Source organism: Chamaea fasciata, unplaced genomic scaffold, assembly GCF_029207755.1.
Source record: "Chamaea fasciata isolate MVZ Bird 193981 ecotype frontalis unplaced genomic scaffold, bChaFas1.0.hap1 SCAF_2, whole genome shotgun sequence".
In the NCBI taxonomy this organism is placed as follows: Eukaryota; Metazoa; Chordata; class Aves; order Passeriformes; family Sylviidae; genus Chamaea; species Chamaea fasciata.
In genome coordinates this window covers 38977782-38999281 of record NW_027094087.1, presented here as the reverse complement: position 1 = coordinate 38999281, position 21500 = coordinate 38977782, and the positions used below count along the sequence as shown (strand labels likewise).

At 37.8% G+C, this 21500-nt stretch overlaps 1 protein-coding gene across 2 annotated transcripts in view; it reads right to left on the bottom strand.

Annotated features, from left to right (window-relative positions):
• Window positions 1-20242, bottom strand: part of CNTN5 (contactin 5) — a 598136-nt gene extending 577894 nt beyond the window's left edge. Inside the window, exons 1-2 of one of the 2 annotated variants that reach the window (XM_066175731.1) lie at window positions 20045-20242; window positions 19513-19608 (exon numbers count right to left, since the gene is read on the bottom strand). The gene's annotated coding sequence lies outside the window, so the exon portion shown is untranslated. Of the gene's footprint in view, window positions 1-19512; window positions 19998-20044 lie in introns of those variants that run through there. The other variant, XM_066175732.1, reaches the window with a different exon arrangement.
• Between the last annotated feature and the right edge of the window lie 1258 nt (window positions 20243-21500).

The window sequence follows — 21500 nt, the reverse complement described above, 5'->3', positions numbered from 1 at the left end:
CTGTGCTGGCTGGGCTTGATCCCCCAGTTGCCTCACATGTCCCATGTGATTGCATTCAAGATGATCTGCTCCATGTTCTCCCCAGAACCAAGGTCAGACTGACATGGATATAGTTCCCCAAACCCTCCTTCTGCCATTCTGATAGACGGGCATTGTACTAGCTAGCCTCCACTCACCTGGGACCTCTCCAGTTAGCCAGGGCTGCTGGGAAATGATCTGCTATGCAAGTATAAATTCCACTCCTAATTAATTAATAATTAGCATAAAGAACGAGATCTTTCTGAAGGTAGGATCAAATAAGTGGGTTGATGGAGACAGCTGCAAAGTACACACAGGTGCTGGGACTTTCTATGTGTGTATAAAGTTTTGAAGGGAAATGCCAACAGAAAAGAGATGAAAACAGTATATCTAGAATGGACTGCATGCCTTTGAAAGTTACTATAGGTGAAATATCAAAACTGACATAGTAATTGACTACATTTGGGTTAGTAAATATTTCCCTGATCTTCCCCAGTGTAACTGACCATTAGCTTTCCTTCAGTATCTTTCCTGACTGTACTTTTAGAAATAAAATTTAGAGGAAGGACACGTGCTGGAACATAGCACCCCGTCTCATGCTGTAGGTCAAATAAAATACTGTAGTGAAGATGTAATAAATTAAGTTATATTTTCACAAGTGTATCATTTTATGCTGTGTCAGCTAAACCTATTTAAAACATAAAGCAGAAAGACATCATCTGCCATTGAAGGAAGACATTGAGATCCACTGGCTGCTTAGCCTTCCTGAAAGCCACTTATATCAGTATCTGAATGTGGATTTTGGAGCCTAGCTCTGTGACCTCACCAAATGCCCTAAAACTTTTCATATTTTATTTTTTAATATAAAATAATCCCAAGTAAATTCAAATTTTTAAGAAGCATGCTTCACATTTCCTGCAACAATTTATATAATTTACCTCAATGTTACCGTATGATTTACAACAAATGGTTGTACAAAGTGTGGTGCTATGTCCTATAGTCTGCCTGGAGATTTTGTGATGTCAATGCTGAAGCTAAATATTTGAAACCACCTACCTAACACAAGGACATATGCAAACTAGACTTCTGTCACTCCTTAGGCCTCTTGCCCTTTCCCACAGCTCTCTGGGAGCACCATTATTAGGGAACCACCATCCACTTTGCCGCCCAGTCCAAGTTCCTCCTTCCCTCCCACCCCAATATTTCACTATGCTTGCGCACATTAAAGAAGAAGGCCTTTCACCTTGATTCAAGGATAGGGCTGTTATAAATTTCTCTCCTTCCCTGAAACATAACAGCAGTCTTTTCTGAACAAAAGTCCAAGGGGAACTCACACTGCTGCTAAGAATGACTAAATCTCTCAAATCACATAGTATTTCTTAGTGAATAATTCAGTTAGTGTACCTCATATTTAAAAAGTCACTTATTGCTGTTACTCCTGATGAGCACCTTTCTTCTTAATCCAAAACTGCAAGTTTCTTTGCAGTCAAATTAATTTACTGTGGAATCAGCGCATAGTGAATGTACACAGCACCTCATAAAAATAATGTAATGTCCAGCAAGATGTCGTGTTTTATGCCAGTCCAACTCCTGGCAGTGTTTCCACTGATTAACAGGATTTGTTTTTTAGCGTTCAGAAATGGCAGAGAGAATGGTAAAGTAGAGAGTTTGCAAATTAAATGGGAAAACCTAAGGAAAACTCATCTTCTCTTGAAACATTCTTTTTTTTTAGTGTGTAAAAAAATTAAAATTTGCATACATTCGTACTCAAAGGAAATGACTGGGCAGAGGATAATATCCCTATGTGAATTTTAAAGCTTTCAGACACTACAGATACAAACATTTCTGTTTTAATAAAATCGCTTTGTAGATAATGCAATGTGTTTGACTCTTACTAGAACACCTGCTTCATAATGCTCAATTGTGACATTAGAAAAATAATTAAAATATATTAAATTCATAATACTCCATCTTTCTGTGTAATGCAACATTTAGTGCTAAAGAGCAGCTATTGAATGACACTTCCAGTGAATGGAGCCAGAATGTCTGGTCATTAGATGATAGCAGCAATATTTTAGCTAGCAAGCAGATGTCAAATGAATTCATCAATACAAATAAAAATCTGCTTAACAGGATAAAAACTCCATCTTTTAAAGGATCAGTAATTTAATTATTCTTTCCATACACAAAGGACAAACTTGTATTTTTTACTGGAAATGACTTTTGGTTTGGAGTGCTAAAACGATAAAACAAGGAAGGAAAGGAAAATAAACATCCAGGAAAGTCTGCAAAGGAAGCGAAGTTCCTCTTTCATTTGGGATGAGTTGCATAACCCTTCCATAACACATTTGCCATCATCCTCTGGACCACCAGTACACAGAAAATCACACTGCTACAGTGACACCAAGTACAAACACACATACAACCCATTTCCTTGCTGATAGTTCTCTTGAATGAAAATGTTGGATGGCATATACTAGTATATATTTATAACTGAAGGAACATAAAGTAAATAGATTACTCTGTTGCCTTTTCCATGTTGTTCATTTTTTCACTTCCATCCTTCCTTTTTAAATGATGCCTTTCCAGGAATTAAAATAGAATGAAAGCTCATGGGCTTGTTTGAATCTGCATAATAGAATTCCAGATGCTCTGCTTTATCTTTGGCCTTCAGTAACAATTAGGCAAAACACAGCATTTAATTTGGAGGCCAAATTTTTTAAGAAGAATATAGAGTACTGGATTACACAGAATAGAATTCAACAGAATTCAGACCATGTAGTCTGAAATACCATGCACAATTCCCTTGTACTTCTGTCATAAAAAATGTTATTTAATCCTTTTGTCTTCTTGTAGTAGTTCTCCTGACATGTATTCCAATCTGTTTGGGTTTTTGACTATGGTGATGGCTTTCCTCAACATTCTTCCTGGTGCAGAGTCCAACAAAAGAATTCAACAAAACAAACAAAATTACTGTCTCTGTATAAATTAAATTTTCTACCCATTACTGATGTGTTTCCTCTGTATTATCCTACAAATATCTTTCTTTTTGATGCTCTTCGAGGTGAATTTTTGTCTTTGAGAAAAATATATACATACTGACCAATTTTGCCCTATCCTTTCACAGAACTGGGAGGGCTTTTCCCTTGACTCTGCAGTACTCTCAATGTGTCTAGTCAGAGGTTTTCCCAGATAAAATAAAACACATATTTTTCCCCTTTTTTTTTCCTCTCTGGCCTCTGGACTCACCTTGCTATAATAATGTGCTGGCCTACTTCTTTCTGTTTGACATACTTTTAATAGTTTCTTCATAGTCAAGTAATTCTTGATATCAAGCCTGTCATTAAGGTAATAGAATTCTCTTTGGCTCTTCTGTAATTATACTTCTGTCTTTTTATTGTCTACCACTCTTCAGACAATTTAAATATCACCTGCATGATCCAGTTCATAATTTACATTTGCTTGAGGCTGTACCAGATTATGGACTGTGGTCCCTGTCGACTATGCCATTTTGTGATATGTAAGACCGCATACATTTTATTAGTTTGAGCTTCCTGGTATAGTTAGAGTTTATTTTAAAAGTCTGAATAAATTTCCCATTGTGTAAGGGGGACAGACTCTAAGTAAAAGGGGAGGCTTCTAGCTGTAGTTTCCCAGTTTTGAGTGTGCTACCTACAATCACACTCTACAATACATTGTAGGCAGGCTGGCTAGGGATGAGATCTGCAAGAGGCTGATTTGTTGCAGGTATGAACTGCAGTTTGCATCTCTCCTTATTAGTTCTAAAGTGAGTGCAACAGGAATTGGAGATAAACTAAATAAAACCTTGCAAGACCATAAAAACTTCATGTTTGGGTTGGAGTGCGTGGATCCAATGCGGGCTGTTTCATTATTTTCTATTTAGCAGATACATTTCTGACAGAAGAACTGAGGGCTCCTTCTCAGTGATTTAATTCTTAGCAGCAATGCGGCTTCCTCCAGTATTCAGCTGGAAGCTCCCTCTGTCTCCATTCAGCAGCAACTAGCTAATTCCTTCCTGCACAATCAGGGATCACTGACCATGCTACGGCAATGTACCTGTGTGTTTGCCCCTTCCCTGGCTCCTCACAAAACTGAACCCATGACTAAGACTTGGGGAATGGTTCAAACTACAGATAGTCCAGTAATAAAATGCATTCTCTTGCATTTCAACAGAATGAGTGTTGTACTTTTATTTAAAAAACCTAACTCTCTAAAGAAGAGATTCAGTGACATGCACTGTTAATGACTGGGTCAAACTGTGGTGGCCCCAGAGGGATATAGGGCTTGTCCTGGTCATCACTGCTTGCCTCTGGAATGCTCTAGGCACCTGCATGCTGAACATACAGATTTTAATTGGCTTCCTTCTGGTTTCTAACTCTTCTCCTACTCTACAGTGAGTCTCAATGATAGAAAAGGTTTCAAAATCCTATTCTGGTAGCCAAAAGTGCTGATAATGATATATGATAAGTTTAATAACCTTACTAATTAGCCTATTCTTCCATAGGTCTATATGTCAGTGTAGATAACATAGAGCATGTTAGGAAAAATAGTAAAATAAAAAAAGGCTTCATGTGCTAGTCTGTCATACTCATAGCCTGGACTTTCTCTACAGCAGTTATCCTCTGAATTTTCAAATCAATTTTTAATTTTCACCTAGAGAATTATTAAAAGAATAGGACTTTAAAAGTTGCATCCATGATATGCTCCCCTATATTCTTTATTCCTGTTGATTTCTGAAATGACCATGACAGGAGAACAAAGGATGTGCTAATGAAACCCACAATCACACTTTAGTGACTGTGTCCACAGCCAACAGCTGGCATTTTGGTATTGACTGAGGCTTTCATATTGCCAGAAGCCTTCTGAAACTGGTCTTTAGACAAATTCTTTTCCTACTGTGACTGAATCCAGACTTGCCATTGTCCATTAGAAAAATGGACAAAGTGACCACAGTTTTCTCATGCTCCACGTGTATTGCAATTACTACAGCTCCTCTGCATGGCTCTTGTTGACATGTAGATGCTGGCCTAAATGATTCAGAGCTGTTGGCTTATGCACAATGATTCAGAGGATTCCTTGGTATGCACCACTGAAATTCATTGTGGCATGCAGAAGTGTGCATGGGTGTGAACATATGTGGGTGTGTGTAAATAAATCCCTTCCCAGCCCCTGTAGGGATGGAGTGACCCTGTAGCTGATGCTATGAAGAGGGAAATCCAATTATACCTCACTTAGCATGTATAACTAAAAATATTATTATTGGTCATAAAATTATCCAGCCCTTTCAAAAATCAAATCTATGAACTATGTAACTGTACTCCTCAGGCTGACTTCACACTGTGTGATGAAGCGCTTCCTTTAATGGTTTTAACTCTGCCTGCACTATTTCAGGCTGCACTTTGGCGTGAGAGAAGGTGGGGGTAAAGTGGCTAATTTTCCTTCTAAAATGTCTGGGAATTTTTGTCTGGGAGAAAACTCCTGGAAGTGCACAGAGCTTTCACATACTCTATATGGCATTTCCCAAGTCAAAGCAAAACAAAAACAATCACCACCAACAATATCTGTTTTCCAAATGTGCACTAAAATGAAATGTCAACACTTTGATGAACAGCTTCTGTAGCAAAACAGCATGCATGTGACCAAATGGCAACAGACCACTGTTCACAGGAAAAATGAGCATATTGAAATAAAATTACTCTGAACTGCAATATTCCATGCTATTAAAAAAAAAAATCCCCATCAGAGCCAATAGCAGGCCACACTATCTTTTAAAATCTTGAGCATACACAGATTCATCATATTGACAAATGAAGAGCTAAGAAAGATCACCAGTATTTACTGTGCTGTGAATTCCTCTCCTAAAATTTCAGTTCCAAGGGGAACACTCACAGAGCCACAGTGGACAGGTTGAAAACCATAAAGGTTTCAATGACAAGGCACCTGTGCTCAGTCCAGTGCTCTGGAGTATCTTCTTTCTCTGGCTGGAGGGATATTTTAACTCCACTAAAATAAATTCTTTCCCCCAACTCAGCACCTTGGTAATATGAGCCTTGACATGATTTACTTCAATTTTCCCATAAAGATCCTCTGAACATTAACTTCTATAAATGTGTTTCAGGATGCAGGTCCTTGAGGATGCCTGCACAAGCTAGTTTATTTGTATTTGGAGAGTAGAAAAGAATGTTGTATTTGTGAATTTCCCCATGCTGATAGTAAACTAGGCAAGCTTAATGGTGCAGTAAAAAACATATTAATCAAAAGTCCAAGTCATATTTTTACATACTGGTAGCAGAGGTTACAAAAAAGACAAACAAAATCCCAGTTGAGACTGAATGCTTGAAAACTGACTGTTTCCTACCTGGTCACTCTCCCTTACTGAGGATAGTCACGTCACAGAAATCACAAATGATAATCACAATTCAAAATCTTTTGAATTTTACTTGCAATTCTAAAAAAAAATCCAACATTGCCTTACTCTGTGCACTCATGCATACATGAATTTGAAAGAATGGCTTGGGATGCAGAGGCATTGGGCTTGACAGTCTTGGCTAATTTAAGATCCCTTTCCCCTTTCCTTGGTTCACACCTCATCTAGTACAGGCTCTGCAAACTACCCAAAAATTGTAAACTACTATTCCAAAAGATGTACACCTTATCTCCCATGAATAGCTGTTACCTTCTTTTTCTTAGTCAGCCATGAACATTAAATATCATACAATAAATCTGCTTATTCTGAAAGCTCATGGATTTTATTACCTTGGCAACAAAGTGATCTGTTCTAACTGCTTTTTGCTTCCAGTTTTAGAGTTTTCTGTGTTACAGAAAAAGCCATGAAGAGACTACGAACAGTTAACTGACTCCTTCCCTTATGCTTGCATCATCAGTTTCTACAGATGGGAGAATAGATACAGTGTGAAAATGAGGTCCTTGGTTGCTCAGAACCAGTTCTAGTTAATAGATGAACTGGATTAAAAATAGATTTTACAGTCTTATGACAATCACCAGCAAAATCCCAGTCTGGAACAGAATTTTATCTTCAATATATCAAAAGAACATTTTTAATCTAACAAAGAAAAACAATGTGAAATAAACAAAATATTTTAACAAAATAAAGTGTCCATTTTTTCACATTCATCTTTTGATTTTCATTAACAAATAAGCACCCAAATGTGATGATCAAAAATTATTACAAATGAATAAACAAAAAATCAAATCATTTCATATGGAAGCTCCTGTAAGTCTCCCTTTTCCTTAAATAACTATGATATCTCCCACCCCAGCATGAGGACGATATGCAGCCAGTTTCCCACAGAGGCTGTATCCAAACCCTATCAAAACCTCCTGCCACTCCATAGCACACTTCTAGGAAACTTCTACTCAAAGCAGCACCATCTTTAAAATGTTGAAGGCAGCATGCCCCACTGAAAAATATAACCAAAGCTTGATCTTTCTCTAGAAAGTAACCATACACAAATGGCACACCATATTAAACATCGTGCAGTGGGTTTTGTACCAAACGCAACAGGTAAGCAAATATTTTTGTGGGTTTATTTTCTATCAATCCTGCAAATCCAGTGTGAAATATGAAAAACAGTTAAGGCTCTCTTTCTAAGTATGACCATGATTAACAAAAATAGTGGAGGGAAAACTGTTGTGAGGTACAACTCAGAAGCCTCATCATGGGCTGCATTAGTAGAGCTAATTTATCAAAGTGGGCACAGTAAAAGCCTTGCAGATACATTTTTGAGTTTACAGCAGACAGAAAATACTATTATTCACTAGCCTCACATGCTATGGGTTGCATCTTTACTTGGTCTCCTGAAAAAAACAAAGGGAGACCTGTTTTCTCTGAATATTTTATGCCATTGAAAGGGAACTACATTTGACTGAATGAAGGAGATTGTTTAAAATTTTTATGATGTGTTTATCAGTTATTCAATGTTTTTGTGATTTTTATAACAAGAAAGATAAAACCTGATAGAAAAAGAGATACTGGGGTTAACAAGACAAAATCTACAAAAATACAGACATTTTTAAGATTAAGGAGCATGTTTTTGAATATTTCTGATAGAAATATAAAGTGGCCACAATTCAAAAGTACTATTCCATGCCATGAAGTAAAGATTAAGTGTAATTAACATTCCTTTCTTCAAAGTACTTCTTCAGGACTACACCTAAGGTTGCTTCACTGAAATGCAGTCAAGGTTTTTTAAGTGTAGACTCAGTTTAAGATTGTGTGTGAAGTTGCTCAGAACATGTGTACATGTTTCCCTAGATCAAAACTGCAATCGCAACTGGTTTTAGCACACTCAGCTCATAAGCTCTGACTGCTTTCCTGGCAGGTTCTGGGTCTCCTCTTCCCCACACCATCTGTATTTAGAAGAAAAAGCCAATAAATTTTGCTAAGAGGGACATTTTTTTTCATTTATCTTGCCCTGAATATATAGAGGAATAAATCACTATCTGAGATTTAAATGTGCATGAGAGACTTGTCTCCTGTAAGACCTCAAATGGAGATCTAACTAATCAGTCAGTCACTGAGCTGATTACACACCTTTCTATCCTCTCCCGCTCCTCTCTGTTTTTTTTTTTTACCATTTCTTTTCTGACAGCTCCTACCTTTTCACACCCTCATTTTTAACATTCTTTTGAACACATCATTTCTTGCAGCCCTTGCTGGTCATAAGCAGCTACAGGAGCCTACCTCTTCTCACAGCTCAGCTTTCTTGCTTGGACTCTCAGGGTAACCTGGCACTTTTCAAGAATTGATTGGTCACTCCAATCAAAACGTTAAATATTTAAAGCGGCACCACACCATTCATAAAGTGAAACCTAAAGTGTTTGTTTATTATCTGCTAATTATTTTAGTTCAAGCAGGCAGACTCAACTGTCTACATTATTAATTAAACCTGTAAAAATGAGCTAAAGACAGGAAATGTTCTTCTTGCTGTTAGCATTCCTACAATTAAGAAGCAACTCTCATTAGCTGTAACATGAAAACCTTTTTCTCCAAACTGCACCTATACAAAGCTAAAAAAGTAGTATCAGATCATATTTCTAAATGGTTTGGAGAGAAGATTAGTAATTGTGAAATCTCAGATGTTAACCATTTTTAGGACGTAAAAGTAATGTTACTATTTTACTGGTGTTCTGTGGGTATCTTTGGCCTGAAGTAGAAAATATTCATGTTCTCTAAAGTTGCATGTTTTAACACTAAAGAGTTTGAAGGTTTTCTTAAAAGAAAATGGAAGGTTTCCCCAAAGGCCATACAATAGCAATATATAATATTCCACATACAACTTCTACCAGTGATCTATTTCTCTACAACTGTATTTTTTGCTATAAGAACATCATCATTGGGTTTTGTGATCAGGAACACTCTAATGTGATGGAAACCAGAACAAAAATTCACATTCATGCTGGAAAGAATTGTGTGAAAACACAATTAGAGTTATATGTTTTAATAAAAATTCTGATAATTTCATTGCACTACCTGAAGCAAGATTCCTCAGCTGGTATTTTCCATGACAACCTGAAACTCCGTTCCATTTTGTCAAAAGTTTCACACAGTGGTTGAGTGTCGATTTGCAGTTTAGGGCTAGAGACACTCAAAATTCTCATTTTTGTTAGAGGCAGGGAGACAGATCCAAAGGGAATGGAAGAGTCTAGTTATAGCTTGCAAAGAGGTGGGATAGATATAGGCACACAGGTCTGTGAACTGCAACTTTTGAGTGTTGCTGAATATAAAGTCTACCACTCTGCTGTGTGTCTCCACAGGACTCTGGAGCCTAATTATAGAGCTGTATGAAAAAAGTTCTGCTTGTCAGCAGAACTGGCAGGAGGGGGAAAAATCACATTTTTGCACATTCATAGAAGAATAAAATATTTAGTCAGAAAATCATCATTGCTGCAGATGGACACTTACAGAACAAAAATGAGTAATTTTTGTGCAGCTCTGCTTGTCACTAGCATAGCCAGAATACATTTGGTAACAGATTTAAAATCCAGCCTAGAATTCCTCAGTCACTGCCAGTGGCAAAATGTGTTTCATAGTGTAATAGTGTTTGAGGATTGCAGGAAAATTGAAGGTGGGGAAGCGATCCTAAAATGAGCAGTCAGGATTCCACCAAATTTAGCATTGCTGCACTTGCTTATGCCAGCAGAGAATTTGTCTCTTGAAGGTTTTGAGTCCTTCTGAGTAAAGACTAGCCACAAAAGCCTGATGACAATTCCATGGCAAAATGTGAGGGTCTGATCCTATTGAGGCAATGAGGAAAGAGATTTAGAAAAGGCATTAAAGAGATGCACAAACTGTTAATGAAAACAACAACCAGCAGATGCTTGTGGCCAACATATTTTAACTGCTTACTGCCAATATATTAAAATAGATACTCTTTAAATGCATGCTTTGAGTGAGAAGAAAAATATTTATAAAAAAGGCTACTCCATACTCAGAACATCTCATATAGGTAACTAAATTATTATTAGAAGAAATATAACTTGACAGGATGATAGGCACAATACCTGATTCTCAGTGGTGCTCAGGTGAGAGCTTTGACCCAGTATATCAGAAAAACTCAAGAACCTAGAACAGCATTTTGAGTGTGTGCTGTGTGACCCTCGACAACATTGACAGAGGGATTATCCATTTTTAGGTTCAGGTCTATGGCACAAAAGATGAATAATTTATGAGGACTCTCCCCTTCTTCCCCTCACTTAGCACCAAGCAGAGAAAAGGGGATTCATCACTGCATGGTTCTCACAATTCCTGCACTACCCAGGCTGTGTTTGCAGCCACTCACTGGGAAGCCTTGCTCTTAAACTCAAGCTGTAGTGACCTGTACTTTCAGCTTTGGATAAGTGTTTTCCTCTTATGCTTGTTAAATGCAGCGTGAATTTTACGTGAAAGTGCTTCTTTCTTATTCCTTTTTTTCTTTCTTTTCCCTTGGCATCATCTAATTTGGCAGTTCTTGGAGTGCTAGAGGCTCTCTTTAATGTATCTCAAGGCACAAGGACTCTGACTTTACTGCATTAACAGAATACATTCATTTCCTGCCTTTATATGTGGCAATGGGAACTGATGAAGGATTGTGTTCTCAATATTTTCCTCATCTCCTTCTTTGTCTGACAATAGCAATAAAATACAAATTACAGAAAAGGCAAACCAAGCATACAAATTAAGAAAACTAATTTCATGCCAGCCAACATGTGGGAAAATCTCAGGTCATGAGGAAATAAAAGGAAAATGGCAATAAACAGACTACACTAAGAAGTAATAATTATAACTAAAGACACAAAACCAATAATATCTTTATACACTAGTAACTAATAAATGAAAAATACAATTTAGTAGAAAGTAATAAAAATCTCCTGCAATAGGAGTCCATAATCTGACAGTGTATGTTTTCTTGAACAATAAAAAACGATTTCTTCCTAAGAGACTTTAGTTGCCTTAAAAACTGCCCTATATTATAAAGAAGTAAAACAACTCTATGTTTAGTGTGCTTGATGCTGGAAGCTGATTTTGTTATGCTTAAGTTTTATTTTCACGTTAATGGATGAGTTTTTTAGCCAATTCAAAGAAGGTTAGCTTCAATAAAAGGTAAATCTTTGTATTTGCTTTGCTGTTATGTCATTGCAATTCTATAAGTCCAGAAATAATAACAAAAAGTCCAAAATCACAGCCTTGCATATAGATATTTACAGTCTGTTTTTTTCCACTGAAAAATATTCCAGATCTTATTATACCACCTACAGGTAGTTTTTAGATAAACTCTTGGAATCCCCTGAACTTCTCAGTTACTCTACTGTTCGTTCCAAAAAGCAAGCCTGTTCACTACAGATTTGAGAGAGGTTTCTCATAACCCACACTGCTTTGACTTCAAACCAATCCTCAGGAAAAAAGCCTGCTCTTTTTTTTTTTTTTTTTCCCATCTTAGATAATACATGAAAGTAGCATGCAATTTTTGATATAGACATTATCTTCAATAAACATTACAAGTGCTCAACTGACTGTATTTTCTCACACGCCAGCTTTTACTTCATGTAGAATGTGACATATGAAACTACTAATCATTTTCTGTGGAAGCAAAATAACAAGAAACTATGATAAAATCCTCTTTCTCTCACACATTATTCTCATTCACAAATCCTATAATCCTATATAATCATGCACATATTGTTTATAATTTCAACATATTTTTGTAAGCTTTGAAAGAGATCCTTAGCAAATTCCTTTACATTCCTTTGCAATTAAAGTCATGCTGCTTCAAAAGAACAATTTTGCGAAGATTGACAGAGAAGGAATCTTGATAGTAATTTATGGATACTTAATGAAAACTTACAGAGATAACAGACATTAGAAAATGACCTTTGAAGTGTAGAATCTTTAGTGCTCCAGTCCACTTAATGCTTCCCAGTTTTCTCAACCTGTATTTATTTTCTAGGGAAGAACTTTGGGTTTTGCATAGTTTGAATCAATCAGTCTGTCTTGCTTCTACTTTGCAGAAAATATGCAAGAATTTAATCCAAATTCAAATGAATTACTCTGCTTTGATGCTGCTTATTTTCTCCAGTTGTTGATTAATATGCCCCTTGTGCAAACATCTCTGTCCTACCTGATGCCTTCAGTAATGTCCCTATTCGTTGCTGATGACATTCAAATTTCCTCCAGAGATGCCTTTTGAAGTCACAAACAGAGGATTATGCCCATCAGTGAATGACTCAGGCACTAAGTGATTGATAAGACAAATAAATACTTAGATCTTAGCAATCAGTCAGTTGTGATATGTAAGGGGGAAAACAAAACTGCAGACATTTCAGCTACATATCATGTTTTCTAAATTATATTCCAATGTCCCTCTTAATAAATTATCCTCCCTGGTTATCTGATCTGGAATACGTTTTCAATTACGCCTCTTCTCAAACATGTAAAAGTCAGTCTTCCTCAGCCTGAAGCTGTTTCAATGTCCAAGAAAAATCTTCCTAAGTCCAGACAGAGGCAATACTACACAACTGGTTCTGAGGGGAAAAGCTGTACACACACACATCAGAGAGATTTTATGACATCAGAGAAGTCATGGCTTTATTCCCAGATTCCCTGAGCTGAGTTTTATGTAAGCAGCAACAATACATGACACTGCATATGTTACAGGGGAGCAAGAACATTTTGAGCATCCTGCACAGAATGAGACTGAGAAATCAGGACCTTGTATCACCTCAGACGTGCAAAAGTCAAAAGCCAGACAAAGAATAAGGTCACGGTACAAGAGTGAGTAAATTATTTATTATATTTAATTCATTATTTTTGGAATGACAAAACACATAAAAAAGTTTTAATAAGGAGAACTTACCTTTTAAAAGAATGTCATGCTAAAATCCATATGCTTATTTTTGATAAGTTTTGATCTGCATGAAGTTAAGGTAAGCTGAAGAATAAGTTAATTTAGAAAAGGGGTCTAAAAAGCACACATTTCAGATGTAATTGTGGACTGCTGCTACAGTCTTCAGAGATATTTTCAAGACACATTTTGTAGCATATATGTGTGATCCTTACACATGTCATAGTGCTGCAGATAGCATCTTGGGCTTTTTTTCTGGTGTGGGAGGTGATCTTGAAGACATCTGTACATGATCATGGTAGCACAGTTGTGAAACACAAATGTCTTCCCTCAGCTATAAGCTCTTCAAAGGTCAGAAATAACATCAAAAAAAGGAAGGTTTCGAGTTAGGGCATACGTTCTTTGATTCAGGGACCATTTTTTGTTTACAGCTCTCAGTGCAACCAATCTTGATTAATGATTATTGTGCGTAGTTGCCACAATGATGATAAGATTTATAATGGAATAAAGGACCTTGCTAATAAAACATCATCTAAGCAATCAGAGTTCTAATCTAAATAATATTTAGTATAGACTTGTGATGTGAATTAGATGGTTGAGGGAATTGCATTTTAAAGTGGAATCTATTTTCTTAAATACATGTGAAGAGATGTACCTACAAGCTAAAGTAAAAAAGAAAAATCTAAAATTTATATATACAGTTTTTGAACTATACATCAAAGTAACCTATATAGTAGGTACAAAAATATACCTGGGGGTGAGTAGGTTTTTAAAGAGCCACTATTCATACAAAGTTTTAATATCATTATTTTGGTCCAGAAAGAGGGCTGTAGCACAATATTCCAGTCAATGAATGCTTATAGGAAATAAATTAGTAAGCACAGAAAAAACAAACTGAATGGAATTTTAATTTTTCTCTATGTCCAAAACTTCAAATGCATTTTTGTGCTAGGCATACTAAAATTCCTATATAGGAACAAGATAGCTCCTGAAGTTATCAGTATTTTCTCTTTCATCCACTCTGCCACCCATGCAAGGCATCACAAGAATAAATGTAAAGATAAATAATAATCGTGATTACATGGTAGTAATATGAACATCACTAAGTTGAACGACTTCATCAGACCGACAGTGTTGAATATCACCCAAGTGTTCCAGCCTGTCCAGAGTAATTTCTTGGAGTGTCCATAATACTTAACTTTTGGAAAAGGTTTTCTGTGAGAACCACCTCAGAAGAAGAGGTAAAACATGTAACTTTGCTGACTCATTATCGTGTGGTTTGGTTCATTACACTTTAAGTCTATGTGGAGACCCGTGAGTAACCAAGCATAAATGGCATATGAAAGTCTGTGGAGTAGGCTAACAGGGATGTGGCTCATCTTTTAGAACATATGATATATGTTTTAATAATTAATAAGGTAATAATTAATTACCTTTCCCAAAAGTCAATTTCTGTTAATACCCTTGCCATTTACCATTTAGTTTTGAGGGCACATTTCTGGGGAGAATATTGCAGCAAACATATCTTCTGAATATGTCTCTTCATGGCTAAGCCACAATTACAACTTTTCAAGTCTAATGCCTGAGTATGTTCCCTAAATACTATTATAAGGACATTATGCTTTTAGATCAGCTTCTTCTGATACTGTGACCAAACAATCTTCTTCCTTTACATGCCCATCTGTGCAGCCACTACTCCTGACTGACTGCACAGCAGACTGGTTACAACGTGTAGCAGGAATGTCGCAGCCACAGGACAATGTCCATCATGTACTCAACAGAGACTGTAAACCCAAAAAATAATAATAAAAAAAAGTGATTAACGAATTCTTGCAAAGTTGATGCTATTTGGATAAGGGATAGACACCCAAAAGACTGGCCTGATACTACGACTACATCAATTACAAAGCTGTTCATTAAGCCTTGATCAAAATGATTTGAAGGCTAGGAGTCCCAATGAATATATAGTAAGTCTTCAGCTACTAAAAACTGAACATTTTTCAAGGGGGCTGAAGCCAAAGTCCCTGTATGTTAAGTGAAAAGTTGCTATTTTTTACCCCTCTCAGGAACTGCAGTGAACTACCTGCAAAGTTTGTTTGCTTTTAGTTTCAGCAGCTGAAGGTTTTCCAAAGACAGCGTCATGTTTTAACACCATTTACAACAAAACCTTTAAGAGCATGCTGAAAAAGGAAATTCCCAAAAGAGGTTTCTGATGGATGGAAAGAGTTTGATGTATTTTCTATTTCTAGGTATGGGAATTGAGAAGAGTTATCAATTTTTCCCAAGACTGATGTGTAAGTTTGGTCCTGAAGGAGATGTAAAGAAGTGAGCTATGGTGGTGCAACTAGTACATGACAGCACGCATAATTCTGACATAACCTTATGGCTCTGTGAGCTTAGGAGCTAGTCTGAGTGGATGACTACACAGAATAAGTATGAGCATGTTGTGATCAAGAACATCAGCTCATCATCAGTAGCATGGATGGAAATTCTAATGTCTTATTACATTCACTACATACAGAATCTGACATAGTATTACCCTTATTACATATCTACTTGCAACACATTAGAATTGATTTGCTGCCTTTATGAAATACAGTGAGAAACCATCCTGAACTTCCTTTTAGAAACCAGCACATAAGCAAAGATCAGATTTTTTTATGTTTGCACCCTTTGGGATATTTTCATAAATCAGCCCAGAAATTAATTATAAAAACAAACAGATTATCTTTCCTTTCATTAACTAGAAAATATTACTGTTGCTGCTATTCCAGCTTGCAAAGACACAAAATCATTGCTCTTCTATATATGTGTGTGTATAAACACATCTATACATACATACATACACATTATAAGACTTTGAAATCTTTAAGCAAAATAAGAATATATTTATCTTATAAAGTTTTAACAATTGCATAATTTACAAACCGATCCCATGATAGAGTGTTAATGATCAAAATCGCTCAGGAGATAAGAATCTTTAGGGAGTCCATCACTCCCAGAAAGTATTTTTGCCTTGTAAAGTGCTAAGAAGTTGGAAATCCAGGGTGTAACAGACCCTGAAAAAAGCATCAGAGAAGTCATGCACATAAGGAAGAAAATACATTGTGAAGCACCTACCAATATAGTATTACCAAGCAAGTGTATATTTCACATTGATTCTCAGGGAATTAAGAATGCAGTATAAACTGTGGTGGATTTTATTTAGCATTTTAGAGTACAAGAAACTGTTCAAATGATTGAGGTTGTTCTGAAACTGAGAGAAAGTGCAATGCAGAAGCTTTAGCAGGAGCATAAGGAGAGAGCAGACCAACAGTGGCAAATTATGCAGTGCATTCATAGGAACTAAAATCTGTGTGGCAGGCTATAAGCAGGAAGACAAAATGAGTCAGAAGATCTATGCTTTTTTTCAATGCCATTGAACCAATCACCTCAGATGGCTCAATTCCTTGGTATGTATATTCTTAACACACAGATTTCTAAGAAGCCTTTTGTAAAGTCTTATATTGATTATTTAAAGTAAATATTTCTATCATTAACCAATCAGAAAACTTCCAGTGTGTTGAATATGTTCAGTGAAACAGATTTTTCTATATTTCTAGCAAATCAGATTTAGCCTTTTTGAACATACCAGATTGGTAACAAGCAGGAAGGAAAACTTAATCTCAGGCTGTCACTTAAAGCATCATACTTTTAACCTCCTCTTTCCATACAGAGCTCTTTACCTTTACTGACACCCTCTGGTCCCTATGTCTAAGTCAGGTTTGAATTCATTCCAGCACTCCTTCAAAAATTTACTCTCCAAATCAATATTTTGTGGAGCACAGAACTGGACATTTTCTGAAACTCCCATAAATCATATCACTGATTCCCCAATAGTTCAGCATGTCAGCAACTTATTCAGGGGACTAAAGCAAATTTGTCAGTCATGACCTTCCTGTATTCAATCTGTGCTAGCAGTCCTCCAAGTTATGCATTTCTTAAAGTTGCCCTTTATTATTTTCCAAGAGCAGAGGCTTTAATCACACCTTTCATCTTAGCTGCTATGATATTTTTCCTCAAGACCTGTTTTCAAAGCTGTTTTTTTTTTCAAATTCTCTAATATAATTCAGCCAATGAGATGTTTTTATTTTCTTTTTTCATTCTTAGTACATCTGCCCTCATTATAAAATTAAATTAAGATCCCTTCCTCTGATATTTTTACCTAGAATTCAAAATATGACCTTCAGCTTCATATTGATCAACAAAACAAAAATTTACACTTTTTACCTCCCAACTATCCATAGCTAACTTCACACTTTCATGTCATGCTCTGCAAGTTCTGACTTTTTGGCATGGGCATTTACTTTGTAAGTGTATGAAACAGAACTGCTGCATGTTCAATAGTCCACTTCTAAAACTACTTAGCTGTTATCACCTTCAAGAGTGCTTAACTCTTCACCCTCCTTAATATATCTGTTGTCTTCTAAAACTTTGTCTTCTTAATCTTTTTTTTTTAATATTCCCATAGTATATCAATAGTATATCCCTACTGAAGGCCACTGTACGTAAAACATTCCTCAGTTACAATAGTTCACATCTCAGTTTTCTGTCCTCCTTTCAGCACACTTCAAACCAGTAAACAAGCATTTGTGCTTTCCATCACAACTGAGGGAAATAGACAAGAGGTTTCAAAGGTAAGGCTGGGGTTTGGGATTTTTTTTTTTTTACTTGAAACTTTGTAGGTAAGTGTTACAGTAACTGAAGTAATTTTATTTAACATATTTTTAGAAATTCTACTAGAACATTTGATAGCTTTTTAAAGTAATGGCCCAGTTATTGCTAATTCTTTAAATAACTCCTGTAATAATAATATTAAACTGATCTTGCACTAATATTGATTGCCATAAAATACTTCTGAAGGAGTGTTACTATAACTCAGCAAGAATTAAAGGCACTTCTATTAATTGGAAAATGTCATTCAAATTTTAATTATCAGGAATCCCCCCTTAGCTTTTGGCTAATAGTGAGTGTGTAATTTATTTGTAGTTTCAAACTTCAGGGTCTCATCAACAGCACACTAAAGTCTAGGAGAATGCTGGAACTCCTCAAAGAAACCCCCACAAACTGGCACCAGTTCCTTCATTTAAAAAAAAAAAAAAAAAAAAAAAAACAAAAACAAAAACAAAAAAAAACCCACTAAACAAAATCCAAAAACCAACTAAAATTGTGCTGTTCCAAGGAAGCATTACTTTTTGAACACATAAAAATGAACTTTGAAAAAACTTTAAGCTACATTTCTGAAATATTGCAATACATAGAAAACTTAAGTATTCACATTACATTATCTTGTCTAACTTCTGTTACATGAAGTTTCTGAGTTTAATAGAAATGCAACTAAACATCTGAAGAAGTATAACTAGTCGTGGATTTCTTCTTTTTAATTTAAAAATCCTAAAAAGACAGTTTTGTGCTCTATGTCACAATAACTCTCAGTTCATCTTCTATCCAGTTCACAGACATTCCACACAGTCTTATTAACTGCCCTCACATCAGAGACGAAAAATCGGTGTATCCTTGTGTAATTCCATCTCCTCTTCCTGTCAGCAGAGTCCTGGCACTGTACTTTCCTAATTCCAGAGATAACTGTTTATCCCAAAGCCAAGTATCATTCAGAACTCCAAAACAACACAACTTTCAATGCATCACTATAAACTCAATACGCTGGGTTATTTCCTGATTCACCCTGAAGCATTAGCATGGTAGCTCTCCCAAACATGAAAAATTAGCACATTTGAATAGACATTCCTTCTCTGGAGTATATATTTGTACTAAAAACCTCACATCTCTCTTCACAGCTCGTTCACTGCAGTAGTTTGCTCCCTAGTTAAATGACAGGAAGCATACAGCTGATCACAATAATTTCTGTTTCAACTTTTCTGCTCAATTGTGACAATTTCAACATAAGATTCAAAACAAAAAAGCAAAACACAGAAACCTACAGCCCAAAAATGGGATCTCTCACCGTTGCCGGCTTCATAGTAGACTGCTCACAGAGATGCTGCGATGGATATTACAACAAATAATCTGCACACACTCCAAAGTCTAACCAGGGAAATCAGTGCCTGGCTGGGGGAACGGCAAAGACACTTACCGCTGCTGTGGCACCGGCTCTCTCGCCCTGACTCTCAGTGTCTCTCTCCCATCCTCCTGACAGCCTCAAATATAGCAGTCCCTTATGGTGCTGAGCCTGGGGGAGCAGAGGATTGCAGAGTTGGGTTTTTCCCTTTTTTTTTTTCTCTCTCTCTCTCTTTTTTTTTTTTTTTTTTTTTTTAAACCATCCAGAGGTAGTTCTCCAGACCCGACCGCCTCTCCTCCTCGGCTGGCTCAGTGATGAAAAGCCCCAGGTGAAGGCATCCGCGCCGGCAGCTCCCGCGAGCCCCTCCCGGCCCCGCCGTGCCCCCTCCCGGCGGGGGGACCGAGGCGCCTCCCCCGGCTGCTCCCGGGGGGGGGGGGGCGGCGGAGGCTCTGCCCGCCCCTGCCTGGACGCGTGTGGATGTATAGCTGATGTGGATGTGTGTTTATGTGAGTGCCATCTCGCACCGCCGCCCGTCGCTCGCCCCTACCCCTAAGCGCGCAAGGACCCCCCCTCCTCCCGCTCTCCTCCTCTTCCTGCTCCTCTCCACCTTCCTCCCCGATTTTCTCCTCTTCACTCCTCTGCCCCGGAGCGTGAAGGCAAGAGGGCAAGTTGGCGAAAGCTGTCCTCTGATCTTCTGCTCCTCTAACCCATGACACCAGCTTCTTCCATCCACTGCTGTCTGAACTCATCCTCTCCTCTCTCCTTCTTATCCCCATCCTCCTTCCAGGTGGATTGCTGGTGGGGTGTTTTTTTTTTTCTTTTTTTTTCTTTTTTTTTTTTTTTTTTCTTTTTTTTTTGTTTTGTTTTTTGTAATGCGTTTTATTGCTCTCCAGCGTTCTGACCCTCCCTACCCTCGCGCTCTGCAGCCGGAGCCGGGAGCCCGGGAGCCGCGGCCGCGGCCGCTGCCCGCAGCACAGCGCAGCCCAGCCTCCCCTTCCTGACACCGCGACTGCTCAGGCTGAAGGCACACCCGGGGCAGCCGGCACCCGGCCGGCAAGCACGCACAACGCCGCGGCTCCGGCAGCCGCGCCCCTCGCTGTTCCCTTCCCCATCACCCACCCGGGTTCAGCCGCATCCCCGCGGAGCAGCGGCAGCGCGGCCCCGCCTGGCCCCGGCCCCGTGGAGCGCCCCGCGCCCGCCCCGCCCGCCCCCGCAGCCCCGCGGAGACGCTGCTGGCGCCGCTCCGCCACATCAGCCTCCTGACGGGCTCTCCTCGGCCGCTTTGCATCCATCCGCACGTCTACTGGGTTCCCGCTCCCTTGCTTCTCCCTAATGGCTGTCCTCAGGATCCAGGCTGATTATCACCCTCCTATTTTTTTTTTTTTTTTTTTTTTTTTTTTCCTGTAGCAATGGCAACTTCTGCTATAAAACTTCATACTTTACTGGCCTTCTGTGTTTTTCTTTCATTGCCTTTTTCCCCCTTTGCCTTCCACAAGTAGTTAGGAGTATTTTTAAACTTATGCATTAACTGAGTAATTATAGTATAGGTCCTATTTTCTGAGACTTTTCTCTGCTTCAGTGATTCCACGTCAATGGTTTATGCTTTCTGAACCACTGTGGTGTACGAACATATGTGTGTGTGTGTGTGTGTGTGTATGTGTGTGCATTTTTCTTTACTAACTTTTCTTTGTATTTTTTTTTCTATCCCAGGTAGTTTCTGGCTAATTTCTAAAAAATAACCTTTATGTGGTTTAGATTCAGGAGAACAAAGATTCTGGATTAATTCTGGAATTTTCTGGGGGTTCTTACACAGCTCTGGTCTTAAATTGGCGAAACTAATATGAGGTTTTTTTCTCTCTGTCTTCTGCTTGTCTCTGATATTGAAGCCTCTAGCAAGATAAGATACTAGTGATGAGTGTCACAGCTTTATACTCTTTTGTGGTCCTGCATAGAATATGGAAGTCTGTCTGAGGGTTTACAGCTCAGCATCATGCTCATGGAATTCTGTCCAATACTGTCAGTGAGGATGAGCTGAAAAAAACCCCTCACTTTCATTTCCTTTT